Below are 15,485 nucleotides of genomic sequence, written 5' to 3' on the forward strand. Positions count from 1 at the left end.
AGCGTCATTGACCACGTCACTTGGTTGTTTTATAATCAGAACTGCTCGCAAGATAGCGGTAGGAAAAACCAACCACAAGAATAGCGAGCAGTTCATACGCTGTTCGATGTACGCGATTAATCTAATAAATAGCGGACATGACGTATGAGCGAGCGGCCAGGGGGGCGTATTTTTCAAAATTACACCCACAAGTTTTGTTCGCTCGTTCAGACATAGAGGCGTGAACAGACCGCAAAGAGCGAACGGTTCATTTGAATAGCCACCCCTTTTTTCTGAACGATCGACCGCAAATAGCGTCCGGCTCTGAATAAGACCCATTGTCCGCCTAAAGCACAGATTCTCAAACTCGGTCCTCAGGACCCCAAACAGTGCATGTTTTCCAGGTCTCCTCACTGATCACAAGTGAAATAATTATCTTCACCTGTGGATCTTTTGAAATATGTCAGAGAGTAATGAATACACCTGTGCTCCTGCTGGTTGACCTGCAAAACATGAACTGTGTGGGGTCCTGAGGACCGAGTTTGAGAACCACTGACCTAAGGAAAAATTAATTGTTCCAACAGAAAAAAAATAAACATACATTAATTCATTACCCCCACAGGAAAAAAATACATACTTAATGCCCCCACAAGAAAAAAATAAACATACATTAATTCTTTTGTATCCCACCCCTCCAGGCAAAGGGGATGGAGGAGCTCCATAGCGACCCATAGAATCAGTGACTGGTCATCCGGTCCCTCACTTGCCTTCAGCCCACGTGGCACCGACACGCAGCAGCAGCCTCAGTAATAAGTCACTTGCTGCATCTGCACTGTGTGCGCGGGCTGGACAGCGTGTGGCAGTGTGACCTATGACATCATGCCGCCACCTATAGATCACGCACAGTCCGCGTCTGCTACACAGGAGAGCCCAGGGCTGCCCAGGCCAGGAATTGTATAATGGCAGGCTCAGCCATGATGCCTGCAATACGGTCACGGATTCTGGAGGACATGGAGGCCTGGGTGTAGCAGTGGTCTATCAGATATGTGTCGGCGGCCACACTGTGCACCTGTTCAACCGCTACACAAGGACTGCCCTCGAGCTGGCCATGCTGATTATAGCAGGCAGTGGCACCCATCCCTTAATACTTATTGTTATACTCAGGGCCATTAGTAATCACATTATATATCAGTTTCTGTGTGTCCCATACTGATTGTAGCAGGCAACTAATAGCCCCTGGGTGTGAACATAAGTATTAAAGAATGGTTACCACTGCCTGCCACCTCCCCCCTTATGAGCAGGCCCCCATCTTCTATACAGGCAGTGCCACCCAGCCAGGGCCGGATTAAAGCTTGCGGGGAGCCTCGGGCAACTAAATTCTGGGGGTCCCTATGAATAAAATTTCCACAGCCCCCCGCAGCCACTTTCTAGGGAAAAGAGAGGGGGGGAAGACAAAGAGAGGAGAGAGAGAGAGGCAAAAGGAGGGAGACTGCGAGCACACACACACAGTACCTGCTTTCTTGCTTGAAGTTGCTTCATCATGTTCCTCACAGGGGCAGGCATGTCACGGCATTAGGCCCCGTGAATCGCTGCAATATCAGCCCAGGGGGCGGGGCTTAGATCATCCAGCAGTCACATTCACCTTGCTCCTTATACTCTGCTGGTCCCGGCTCCTCTCCGTGCATATGACATCATACACTCGTGTGTCATGAGGTCACATGCACAACAAAGTACACCCGGCAGGATGTCAACGCAGCAGCCGAAATCTCTTTAGCCAGCCAGCGCGATGCTACCGTTCACACTTTCGGTTTAGACTGAGATCTGCCGGAAAATGCCCTGCATACAGCCCTGGCTACGGGCCCCCTGTTACCCGCCGGGCCCTAGGCGGGTGCCTTTATTGCCTAGCGGGAAATCCGCCTCTGGCACGGCAGCCATAGCAGCCAGGAGTGGTCTTTATGTTTCTGTCTTACTAATTCATCTTTCATACCTCCATCTTCCACTGTATCTCCTCACTCGAACCTCGGCATATCACTGGCACAGCCGATTATGATAACACAGTTCTATCCAATACAGTACATTACACTGCAATGTTATACTGTAAGAACAATCCCTTGTAAATCATCATACAGATTGATGATTAAACAAGCTTTTTTCATGGTAGCTACTCTACTTACTGGATGGAATCATATAAAAAAATATTGCCTAATTCAGATTTGAATCTGTGCACTGGGATGTAGACAAAAGATTGCCAGAGGTCATGACCTTAAATCATCCACCTAAACAGGTTCTTAAAAAATATTCCCTGCATTAAGGATGTCATCATACTTGTAACTCATACCTGCATAAATCAGCTATTATACATTAAAGCTGATGAGAAATTATTGTAGTGCCAATGAGTTTAAGCACAAGTAGAATGTGAGCCCTAAATTGTATTTACATGATAATTCTAGAATGTAAGCTCTTGAGAGCAGGGACCTCTCTCCTACTATGTCTATGTAGTTTGCTTGCATTGAGGGATTTGCTGTGGCTATATTTGGCCATCTAAAACTTGTGGCTAACAGCTTAGCTTCAGATGAGCTCATTCAGGCCATACACTGAACCATGTCATCTGTATCCCTCACCACACAAGAGTGGGTCTGCATTGTTATCCCTAAGAGCATGTGAAGGTTATCTCTGACCAGGGGCACCAAGAGGGGGGGGAGTGGATACTAATTACCCAGGAAGGGTCTGATGCCGCCCCACCCACCTCCCTCTTATCTGGACTGCAGTAGGAGCAGCAGTCTCCTCTCCTCTACATGTGGGGGGGAGCGAACACACTGATCACCCCTCCCCGCTGACTGAGGGTTTCATGGCACAAATACTAATTTTGCTTTTTTCCAAAGGGGACATGATTAGGCCATGCCCCCCATCAGTACTGGGAATTTAAAGTGGCCCTGGAAAAATTTCAGAAAGTGGCCCACTTTGGCTAACTGAAAGAGCAACAGAAGGACTTTTGCGCGCGCGTGAAAAAAGGGACGTGTCCTTATTAGAAGTGGTGTGACATGTGAAATGCAGTGGCTGCAAGCCACTCTCCTTGTTCTCATCACACTTTGGGCATGCCCCATGCTCCAGGAGCTGCTGGGCATGTCCCCAGCCTCTCTCTCTCCAGTGAATAGACACTCTGGGCATGTGCACAGTATCTATTCAGTGGGTGAGAGGGGGCTTCCTTACCTCCCCCCAACCGCAAGGGGAGCTCTGTCTCACAAGACAAGGATGGTCTCGTCTTGCGATGTTAAAAGATCCCCAGCGGGCCACTTTGCTTGCTATGACAGATGTCAGTAAGCTGCCTCTTATGCAAGTCACGGGCCTAGACCAAATAGAGCAAAATGTCTAAAAAAAAAATCTATACTATTTTTTGTATGTACAATAAATGTACACCTTACCTTTTTATGGTTTCTCTGCAATGGGGAACCTCTGAAGAAATTGATCCTTCCTGGATCAAGTGTCATTATTCACTTTTCATGCAGGAGATCACATGGTCTGAAAGCCACCTGATTGCCTAGGAATGAAGCCAATGTCATTACCATGCAATAGAGGTTCAAACAGATAATACATAGTAACAGAAGTTTTGGTCTAACAATTTTATATTAATATATTATATATGCTAATTTGGTACCATTTGTATCAATAATGTGTTTCTAAAGCAGGTAGATGATGATGAAGCAACAAAGTAACACAGGGTAGATGGGGTAGAGATTTTTAGCAATCCAATTGCAGTTTGTAGTAAATAAGAACCTTTTATACATGGCTGTGGTAAAAATGGAAACCACTTGGAATATTTATGATTTCTTCCTGCTGACCAGTTGGAAATAATTGTGGTAAAGTGACTGTGTTTCCAAGAAAGTAAAATTGTGGACAAATGTCTTTAGAAGTGGTATATAACAGGGTAGTTCAATAAGTAGGGGTAACAAGACCTCTCACATATCTAATTTTCTCTATTTAATTCTAATTTCCTGCCAGGCCAGAGCAGGTAGACCACTGCTTCCCCTCACGGCAATTAGACTGAATCGCCAATCTATCGAGGTGTACAGTGATAACGTCATGTCACGGAAACAACTTTGGATTTGGTGCACTGTCTTTGATAACGGCAGGACAGGCGCTCAAGATGAGCAGGGATCCGGCCGACCAAGCACGTCCATCACGGATGACAATTTGTGCCGCATTGAAGGTCTGATTCAGGAGGACAGACGCATTTGAGTTAATGATGTTGACAAACTGAACATCTCAGCGAGTAATATGCACAGCATTGTTCATAAGCAACTGGGGTACAGGAAAAGTGTTCACACTGGGTTCTGAAGCAACTCACAAAATAAATGCCTTGGTGTACCTTGGTGTACCATTGGAACAAATGCTTAAACAAGTATTTATGCAATGAGTGGTCTTGTTACCTTATTTATTGAACCACCCTCGTATCAATCCACCACCTTTACCTACCATTTGCCACCACCACTCACTTTTCCCCGATGCCCCTCACAACTCTGTTTTCCTACCATGCACCTTCTACCACCCTTTCTGCCCCTTATCTTCCTCCTCTTCTGAAGTCGCTGGCTGCCGATCTGAAATGATATGTACTAAACTGGGAATGGCAGGTAAGAGCAATCTTAATTTAATATTTCTTTGTCCTATAACCCTGTTATCGTCGGAGATAACCATGATGGGTTACCAGCTTCACCAGCAAAAGCTTCCTCATGTGAATTTTGGAAGAATTGTGGTGGTATTTAAACTGCAGTAATATCTATTCTGTTAGCAAATAACAGATTAAAATCATTTAATCATTTTAAAACTACTTTACTCCCTGAATAAAGCATTTTTAATGTATAAAGTACCTTTTTTCGTATAACTTTGATTTATTTTAAATGTTTAAACAAAATGTTTTCTAATTTCAGGGAAATTAATTCCGAACTCACCTTACCACTTCGGGCCAGTATCAGATGAACATAATAATATTTTCTTGATAAATTGTGCCATTAAGGATTTTTTTTACCACCAATATAAGTGGCAATAAAAGAAAATAGTATATACAGTATAGCCACAAAGGGTCAATTCATGCTAAAAGGGAATCTTTATCTTTGAACTGGATCTCTTGCTTTCAACAGAATACAATTAATCAAGCTCCCTGGTGATACTGATAATTCTAAATTAAGGTGGGGATACACCTGACAGATATCTGCAGATGGAGTGATCTGCAGAAACATCTGTAGGTGATGGTCGTTCATACATACTGAACGACCATCATCTATCCGGCAGCCACGGTTCCCACTGGCTAGGGGGCGGGTCAGGGGCGGTTCCGTCCCCTCCCTGCGGCTACCGCTGCTTGTGTACGGGCGGTCTGCACACACTTGCCGATGGACAGATATGTCTGCAGATATATCTGTCCATCGGCTGTGCAGCACAGCAAATGCGATATGTCTGTGAACGATGTCTTCCACAGACATGTCGTCTGTACACACTGGTCGATGGGGCAGCAGATATATTGGCCGATCAGATATATTGGCAGTGTGTACCCAGCATTAGACAAACCCTAGCAAAATGGCATTGTTATAAAAACACAAATAATTAATGATTAATTGTTTGGAATGTAGTTTTTGGGATGTGTCTTTTTTAGTTTACTAAGAGACCTTAAAATATCAGACTTGTGATTACATAGTGTATTTACTTTTGCACAGCAATGCAAGTTTCCCATGTGGATGGACTCTGATCCCCTACACTGCTCTAGAAAAACTATAGCGGCAAAGCAATTCGGCCAGAATAAGAGCAGCCAGGTAGGTGACCCGATACTTTACTTTTATCAGGGTCTCTAACTCTTCTGTGTTGTGCCTTAACTGCATGCTTCCAAGTCCTACCTGGGCTGGCCAAACTCCTTCTGGCAGCTGGCCATGACACTTGCACACTGATGAGCCCCTACCATTATATTCCACCTGTCACTGCCCCAGCTGGTTTATTTTTAACTTCAACTTTGCCCCACATGGTGTTCAAACCCATTCCCCAGGCAATTTTCAGTATTGGGGAAGAGGGAGGGGCATAACATGCACATGTTTCGAGCACTATAGCTCCATGATATGTCTCTGATTGAAACACTATGATTATTTATCTAATGTATAATGTTCTGAACATGTCCTTAAATTAGACATTGTGAGGTTCTGATTTTGTTGTGGACCCGGGGTGGTGATAGGAGCAGACACAGAAGCAGATTTAAATGAAAAAGTGGAGTCTTTAATAAGTGGCTTAGAAGACATGGGAATGGCAAAGCACTAAAGTGAACTTGATAACTGTAGTGGGGGTAAATGGGAGAATGTCCAGATAGTGACAGGCAGGAACAGTCCAGTATACAGGTATGGTGAGCTGTAACAGAATGCAGGCAGAGGTAATGAAGTCTAGCTGGGAGTGAGTGGAGGCAAGGTGCCGGGAAACAGCAGGTTCAGGTACTCAGGCAGGTGAAAAGGTAGATGGAGGGTGCAGGGTAAGTCCAGCAGGTTGGAGCAGGCAAGGTTCAGGCTAGTAGCGCTTCCAACAAGGAGGCAGGTAAGGCACAGGTACTCTCTCTCAGCCGCAGCTGAGTAACACGTTGCACTGGCAAAGGAAGGAAGGCTCTGGACCTTCCTAAATACTCAGTGCCATGCTGTGACTGGCTGGGATGAACACATGACCTACCAGGATTGGACAGCTAGAATCACATGGCCGCAGGCAAGATGGCGGCGCCCATGCCAACGGAACGGAAACACCGCCAGACCTCGCCAGGCCCAGTGACAATGTGCCCGCACAGAACCACATGCAGCCAATGCCCCTCAGACGACCACAACGACCTCACAGGTAATATCCGGGGACCACCATGCCAACAAACCCTGGCCGTGACAGACATTATGAGGGAGGTAGTCAGCATACCAGCATGCGGGATGGCAACGGTCAAAATTCCAGTGTCGGAATCCCAATAGCGTCGGGATCCCGGCTCCAGTATACCAACCACCGGCATCACCGAAAGTAAGTATCTTGGGTTAGGGGGTGGGTTAGGTTTAGGGTGCGGGGAAGGGGAGGTTAGGTTTAGGCACTAGGGAGGGAGGGGGAGAGTTAGGGGTAGATGTAAGGGTTAGCGTTAGCTGCTGTCCGTATTCTGACTGGCAACATCCCGACGGCCGGGATCCCATACCCAACCCCTTTATGATACCTTTTTGTTATTCCAACATATTTCAAATCACACTCAAAATTTTAACATTTAGTTTACAAATGCTGTATTAGAACTCAAGTAGTTGCACTTCATTATCTTCCTATTCCTGAATCCGAAAATAGTTTAATTATGGCGATACTTACATGCCTTGCAATGGTTATAAGGAAAAGAATCTTTAACATTGTTCTACCAGTTCACTTCCCAGTAAAGCGTTTGGTACTGTCTTCTATAAATCTAGGCAATAATTAAGATTTTAAAGTGCTAGCTATCCTAACACTATTGGTAGGTTTCTCAGGAGTATGCTGTGACAGAATAGGATCTAATTTTAATAAGATTCAATGATTTATTAATATACTAATATAAAAAAAAATCTACATGGTTTCCCCCTAAAAAAAAAATGCAGCTTTAAATCTCACGGCTAAATTGACGAAATTTCGGCACTTGCCACAAGCTGCAGGCTATTACATTCGACCCTGAGTGAGAAACCCATCATTGCAATTTTGCAGTATTACTAGTAAAAAAATAAACTAGTTAGATAATAACCATTATTAATAATAGCATTAAGCTTGACTTATAATTGGCTTATAAATAATTATATATTTAAATTGGGACAGTAAAGTTATTTGAAGTAATCTCCAAAACTTGAAAAACCATAAAAAAAAACTGCTATGTATAATGGGACAATTCAGCAGTCAGAATTTGGTAAACCTAGCCTTGGTTGGCCAGCGGAAGATGGACCCTTCTTCAGAGTTGGTCATGTATTGCATCTAAGCTCAAGTGTAAACACCTTCCCCTTCCCAAACAGAGTATGTACTAACGAGTATTCAGTCCATTGTAATCCAGCTACTAGTCTCAGCATAAATTGGGTGTTCCTTAGACACATATGGTGAATAGGATGCAGCCATCGGCTCTCCAATCAGGTCATACTTGCCTACTTTTGAAAAAGCATTTCAGGGAGATTGTGAAAGCAACACCTACGAGCGCACATTAAACTGGGCGTGTACTGTTATATCTGAGAGGCGTGTCATAAAACATACACATGTAAATGAGCCCCAAAGCAGTTAGTAAGATCTACTTGTTGATGAAAATATACTGATACTGTACAGAAAATACATGTAACCATAGGGATCATTGTGCCTTATACCCAATGCAGGGAAATTATACTAATGATCCCATTTGAATGTATATATCTCTGTTTTTTCTTTGATAGAACGGTATCATAATGGGGGCAAGGTGAAATGAGGGAGATTGGTAGACTCTTCAGGGAGTCAGGGAGATTGCTGCTATTTCAGGGAGTCTCCCTGACAATGAGGGAGAGTTGGCAAGTATGAATCAGGTGCAACTTGGGACACTCATTGTATTTTAAATCTTTGAAAAAGTCACCATAGGTCTGACAAATCGCATAGATTAAGCTGTGCAGTGGGCTACACATCTAAAAAAGCATATGATGGAGAGAGCACTACGAAAACCACAAGAGGTCCTGGTACAATCACACAAAAAGACAAGCCAACGTTTAGCAGCACTGTAGTGAAAAATGATCCTGCTGCATACAAGTAGCCACTTGATTTGATACTATAAGTGCGGAACCTCCTATTTGCTGAATTATTATATTACTAAAGGTATACTATCCACATATCTCCTGGGATTTCATCGTTTTTCACCCTAGATGGACTTCAAGTTCAAGCATAACTTCAATACAGGTGTATTTATTTATTTATTTATTTATTCAGAACTGTCTCCACGCACAATACTTTAACTGGATATACTAATGATGGAATTAATTCCCTAGAGCGATTACATCAATATTCAGCACTCTACAGTATCTATTGTAGCCTCAGCAAAGTACTAGTCTGCAAATTTTAGTAAGTTAGAAGTTACTATGTTTTTTATATAGATATGTGATGTCTTGCTATGTGTATTTGTGTATATTAAATGTGTTTTTTTATTTAACCTGGTGTGGATTTGTGAGTATTCTCAAATGTGAAAACCACAGTATACATATAGAGCAGATTTTAATACCTATGTTTTTTTATAGAGATGTGTGGGTCCGGTTCCCAGAGAACCGACAACAACTAAATTTAGGAGTTCCGAGTAGAACTGAGTTCTGAATCACTTTGGGGTTCCGAGTCGAACAGAGTCCCAGTTGGGTTTTCACACTCAGGGCCTGATTCAGAACCGGACGCTGTGACAAGAGCGCTCGCTCTGAATCAGGGTCCTCCTACCTAAAATTGGAGCGGCCTCCTGGCCGCTCACATAGCTGTGGGTGGCCACCCACAGCTTATGCAAGCGGCCAAAAAGATGGTCGCGATGGTCAAGATGTCAGTGGGGCCAGCCCATGACGGTAGGCGTGCCCATGGGAACGCCTCCGTCTGGGCAGCAACGCCCCCGGCACGCCCCGTTTGGTGCGAGGCCCATAGCGATGGCTTGGCTGTCGCCAGGCCCGCTGAGAGCTGTGGCGGGCCCAGGTAATAGGGGGCGTGGCCTAATCGCCCCCTTCCTGAGAAAAAAAAAAAAAAGATTGCGCTGCGCGCTGGGGAGGGGGGCGCTCTGGGCCCCCTCAGCCCTGCTCAAAGCCAGGGGGAGCGTGATCAGTGTGATCACTCCCCCCCACAGGCATAGGAGAATGCTGTGGCTGCTGCTCAGGAAGGGGGAGCGGCACCGGACCCAGGCCCCCGCCGGGCCCCTCAGGAAGCCCGGGCCCCGGTAATCTGTACCCGCTCCCCCCCTCTCGGCGCCCCTGGCCGTCGCTATGCGGGTCTCGCGCATGCGCACGACGGAGCTCCCTCCGTCATGCGCTTGTGCAATAGGGCACCATCGACCCGCTTGCGAGTGCTCAGCGCTCGCGAGCGGGTCTGAATCAGGCCCTCAGCTCGGAATTCGGTTTTAAAAACCGAAATTGGGTTTTGAAATGCACTTTTTTACATGATTTCAGCTGTTTTTTTTTTTTTTTTTTTTTTAAATAGAGATCCAAACCAAACCAAAATATATGAGGATGGTTTTGCAATACCAAAACAACAAAGATGAATCCAGGTCCAAAATAAAAACATGGGGGTCCGCGCACATCTCTGGTCTTTTATAGATGTTTTTTATACAGTATAAACACACACACCTCCATACATCTTGCATCCATCCTAATCATGTTCTTTTTGAGAAATTGCCATCAAACAGGCGTTTTAGAGCTTTGCGCTCTCGCACAAAGCGTTTGCACAATAGTTTTTTTCCTGCAGCCGTGCGTATGTTAAACGGTTAGCTTAAATGGTTATATGGTGTTGCATTATAGTGTAATTTGCTGCCTGTTTTACTATACGGTATGTTGCTGTACTGTCTTTTCGTTGGCATCACTTGTGCTGTCAATGCCTAATAAAGTATAATTATTATTAGCTTACGCTATGTATGCACCTGACAGATTTGCCAATGACTAGACAAATTCGGACAACCAAAACGATCTGATGACACCAGATATGAAGAGTACACACTTCACAATAATTGCTTTGTTTCAAATGATCACCTGGACTTCAAATCATTGTGATGACATTTTTTTATATTCAGGATCAGGCCGATCTTTGTACACGCTACAAAATTCCGAACAATGCCTTTCCGACGGTACTGATATAGAGTGTACAGTGCACGTTATATTGGGAGGCGACAGGTGCCATCGCACAGGGCACCACAGGTCAGGGGGCGCTGTTTGGGCATGTCAAATTTTTGTTTATTATCATTCTTGCTTGTAGCTTCCTCTTTTTTCATCCCCAGCATCTCCTGGCCTCTCCTATCTCTTCCCTGGCCCTTCCCCATGAGGCCATGGCCCTTTTTTTGGGTGCATTATGTCCCTTTGAAAAATGAGGGGTGCCCCAATGCTCTTTCTGGCACAGGGCACTAAAAAGTCTAGTTACGGCTCTGGGAGGCGATAATGGGTTGTAGACTGACTGTCGTGTCCTTGTGCTCCGTACACACTACACAATTATCATCCCTATCTGACAGATATAGCTATATCAGGTCAAGAATCGCAAAGTGTGTACCCAGCTTTAGTTTACTTTTGTTTATAACAAATCACAAGTACATCTTAATTTTGTATTTTTTGCACTTTTTCATTTTTCTGATAGGCGCCTGATGTATTTCTGTTTTTTCATAAGTGCAAAATGTGTCCGGGTCGCCAGAGCACAAGACATGTATGACGAAATGAGGCCACTACACATTTAAAAAAAGAGTAAGTTGAGGGGAAAAAAATTGCAACTTGCATTTACCTCCAACTTTGAATGAGGTCCTGAGCGTTTTACTTATCCTTAGTGCTAGACAGTCTTGTACTGACCCAATAATCTCTCTATGAAACAAAGCAGTATCGTTTTCATTTCACTATCTGCCAAAATTAATACATACTTATCCACCAAAATGTATGCAATTTATATTAGATGGGCTGTTTGTCACGCTCAATAAAATAAACTTTAACTTTATAACTAAAGCTGCATACACACACAACGATTTTGCTACCAACGATTTTTTGTCAGATTATCTATCAGATTTTTTAAAGTATAATGAACGATTTTTCGAACTACAAACGATTTTAGCAACTTCCCTTAAAGAAAATCGTTCAGTTGGTCAGTCAGAATGAACTACAAATGGGAACATGCATGAACGATAATCGTTCATCGTTATAACTCAGAAACCTAACAATTTTTTCAACGATTGAACGATAACGACGTCGTTATAGTTAAATCGTTCAAAAAATCGTTACGTGTGTATGCACCTTTAGTGTTATGAATTGTTGTAACGTTTATATGCAATCTTTATTGCTTTTTGGAACAAAATTCACATCATTTTTGGTAACTGAAATTTTTTTTTTTTAATTGGACGCAAACTTAAGTAGGAATTGATCGCAAGGAGCACCTCCGCGGGAGCCATAGATTAAAATGGTTTGAAGTTTGACCTTTCACCTGGAAGGAATTTGCTCTTGTCGGCAGATCACTCAACACTTTATGGCATAACATTTGTTACAAAGTACTAAATAGGGCCCCAAAGTTAGTACTATCCTTAAACATATTACTCTTGAGGAGTATGCATCTGCATTGACAAGCTAATAAAAGACAGTAAACTGTAAAAAAAAATGTAATTTACATTCCAAAAAAGGTGATATTTACTTTAGTGTGTATGATCCTGATGTGGTTCAACCCTAACTAAAAACATGACCTGAAATGCAAATTATCGAGGAGCAGTAAAACAAGAGCTCAGTACGGTACATCCCTGTTGTAAATATTTCTAAATGATTAGCATGCCACTCCAATTCAGCTGGGATTAGGAAATTATTCAGCATGTAATCTGTATGACATTTAGTTATCAATGCCTTTTATGAGCCCCGTAAATCAATTTAAACACTTTTAAATTTTAAACTACATGGGCACTTCTGTCCTGTACAATGCCACAGTCTGATAAGGTACAAGCCATAATGTCTCGCAATGTGCCATAAATTGCCAAAGAGGGGCACTCAGTGCAGTTTATGAGTTATGTAGGAATGACACTTGCATACAATGATTATCTCGCGCTGTTGGTAATCTACAGAAAAGCAGGTCAGCAAGTAAGCAGACAACACACATAATTCTAAAGAAAATAAAGCCTGCTTGTATCTAGATTTATTTCTCTAAAATAAGCACCCATTGACACCTTTATTACTCAGTGAGGATAATTATATATATATATATATATATATATATATATTATATATACACATATATATATATTATATATACACACACACACACACACACACACACACACACACACACACACACACACACACACACACACACACACACACTTATGCAGCAGGTGTAACTTTTGCTGACCATGCCTTAATATTAGATACTTTTTACATTGTGCTCACCCTACAATAATCATATATTCCACTATCAACCTCAATGATCCCAGGGCAGTGTCTTAGGGGTATATATTTACTAAAATGTGGGTTTCTAGAAGTGGAGTCGTTGCCCATGGCAATCAATCAGATTCTAGCTATTATCTTCTAGAAGGTGTTAGATTAGATAAATGATAAGGTTGCTATGGGCAACATCTCCACTTCTAAAAATCCTTCACTTTAGTAAATATACCCCTTAATATAGTTATAAATTGGTGGTGTGAATGTCTATAAAGCAAATAAACTGTCAAAACTGACTTTAGTACTAAGTTAGGTAGTGCACTTACATATGATTTTCCAGGTTTTATGTAGGTTCACATTGCTTAAATTACTGTATATACAAACTGGAAAATGCTACCAGAATTGAACGTAAGTATTTGCACACAAAAACAATAAATATAGGTATTCATATTTTTATCCAGCTGCACATAACTTTTTTATAAACATATATAGTATACTGCAGTAATGGGTGAATCAATATAAAAAATTCAGAAATTTGGGAGCTGCTGTCAAATGAATTTGAATATGGGTCCCGATTTGCTAAAAACTAAGTTAACAAATAACACCCAAATGGATCAGGCAATTCAGTCCTTATTTCCATCACTCTACCATTATTTACCAATGGAGACAGTTCCACAGCAAAAAATGGAGCCAACATGGAACCAACCTCTTCAAAAAAATATTTGTATTTTTTATTTTTTAACCTGAATCAAGGTTAGGCAGCCTAGTTTAATATAAACTGCAACAGGGAGATCTGGAACATTGAGTCCTTCTGCCATAATGTAAACCAGCAACAGTATGGTCATTGTACATCTAGTGATTTTCTATGAGGAGTAGCATAGGCACCAAGAGCAACTGTCACACATCAGGGTCCAGAACACTGTTACTCAGGGGTCTATTTACTAAGCTGTGTTAGGAGACAAAGTGAAATGAGATAAGGTACCAGCCAATCAGCTCCTAACTGCCATGTCACAGGCTGTGTTTGAAAAATGACAGTTGGGAGCTGATTGGCTACTACCTTATCACCGTTCACTTTATCTCCTAACACAGCTTAGTAAATAGACCGCTAAGTCTGGGATCACCTTGCTGCCATCTGTGTTCCCGCTGGCAGTCTGCAGCATCCCTGTCACCTTTGGTCACTTATCTGTAAATGTGGCTGGCGTTCCACTCCCGGCAGTTCCTGTTGTTCTGCATCCTGGGTGCCACCATCTTGTACTGTATCACATGATCCATTCTATCTTACCAGCTCCCAGCACTCACATGTCTCACCCAGCTCTAGGGGTGACCCAATTAAACCAGGATCTGCTAACAGTACGTTGCCAGTACAACATCTCTTTCTGAGGTTCAGTACCCTGGCTCAGTACCTGCTCCAGTATTGCTTCACAGCATTCTTCTCCAGGGCTATGATAAACCTGCTCCAGTATTTGCTTTTCACACATTTTGCTCCAGTGTGTTCCAGCACACCTGCTTCAGTAATTGCTTCACAACATTTCTCTCCTGTATAATCCAGCAAACCTGCTCCAGTATTGCTTCATAGCATATATCATTTCAGCTTGCTCCATTAGTGCTCCAGCACTCAGTTCCAGTGTTTCCTGCTGCCTGCTTCAGTTGTACTCCTGGCACCCAGTGCCATTATAATTGCAGTCATCTCCCAAGATATCCTACTTACTGCTACACTACAGCCATGGGCTATAATGCTAGCCTGCACTTGTTCTTAATACCTGTTTTCCTAATGAATTACTCTGTCATCTGCTACCCATAGTAGCCTTCATGAGGAATAGCATAATTAAGCCATCCAGCTACAGTACATTCAAACTCCAGCACATCCAGCTAGCTCTGCACTTAAAGCACATGTGTCAGTCCAGTGGTCCCTCCCAGTAATATTGTCAGTTCATTATAAAAACGTAAGTGAAACAACACACTTACCTTATTTTGAAATTAACCCCAAAACAATAAAAACTGAAAACACTGTTATATATATTTTTTCTCGTTTATTAATTTTATTTGTTATAAATGAAAATTCAAAAAAGCAAAAACACATCACAGAAGAATGTCCCCAGCACACTAGTGTTGAAAAGTGCTGCATTTTTTAACTGGGATGTTCACTGCTCAACCAATCACAAGTGATTTCCCACGCTAGCCGTGGAGAGACCAGTGTTTCTAGTGTACAAAGTGTGTGTCTTTGCAGTATTTTTTTTCTAGTGTTTCTGTCTGCTTTCCATTTGGACTATGCAACATCCAGACAGAAGAAAGTTTTGTATAATGCACACATCCTTTATATTGGGATCATTGGGGTGTCAAAGCTGCTTCTCCAGTGTTGCTAATTTAATTAATTACTCTGCCCCCTGGATAAAGATAGGAAGGAACCCCAGCACTCTTCTGCTGTCGGGCTGGTAGTGG

Source organism: Taudactylus pleione, unplaced genomic scaffold, assembly GCF_031769625.1.
Source record: "Taudactylus pleione unplaced genomic scaffold, aTauple2 ptg000039l, whole genome shotgun sequence".
Classification (NCBI taxonomy): Eukaryota; Metazoa; Chordata; class Amphibia; order Anura; family Myobatrachidae; genus Taudactylus; species Taudactylus pleione.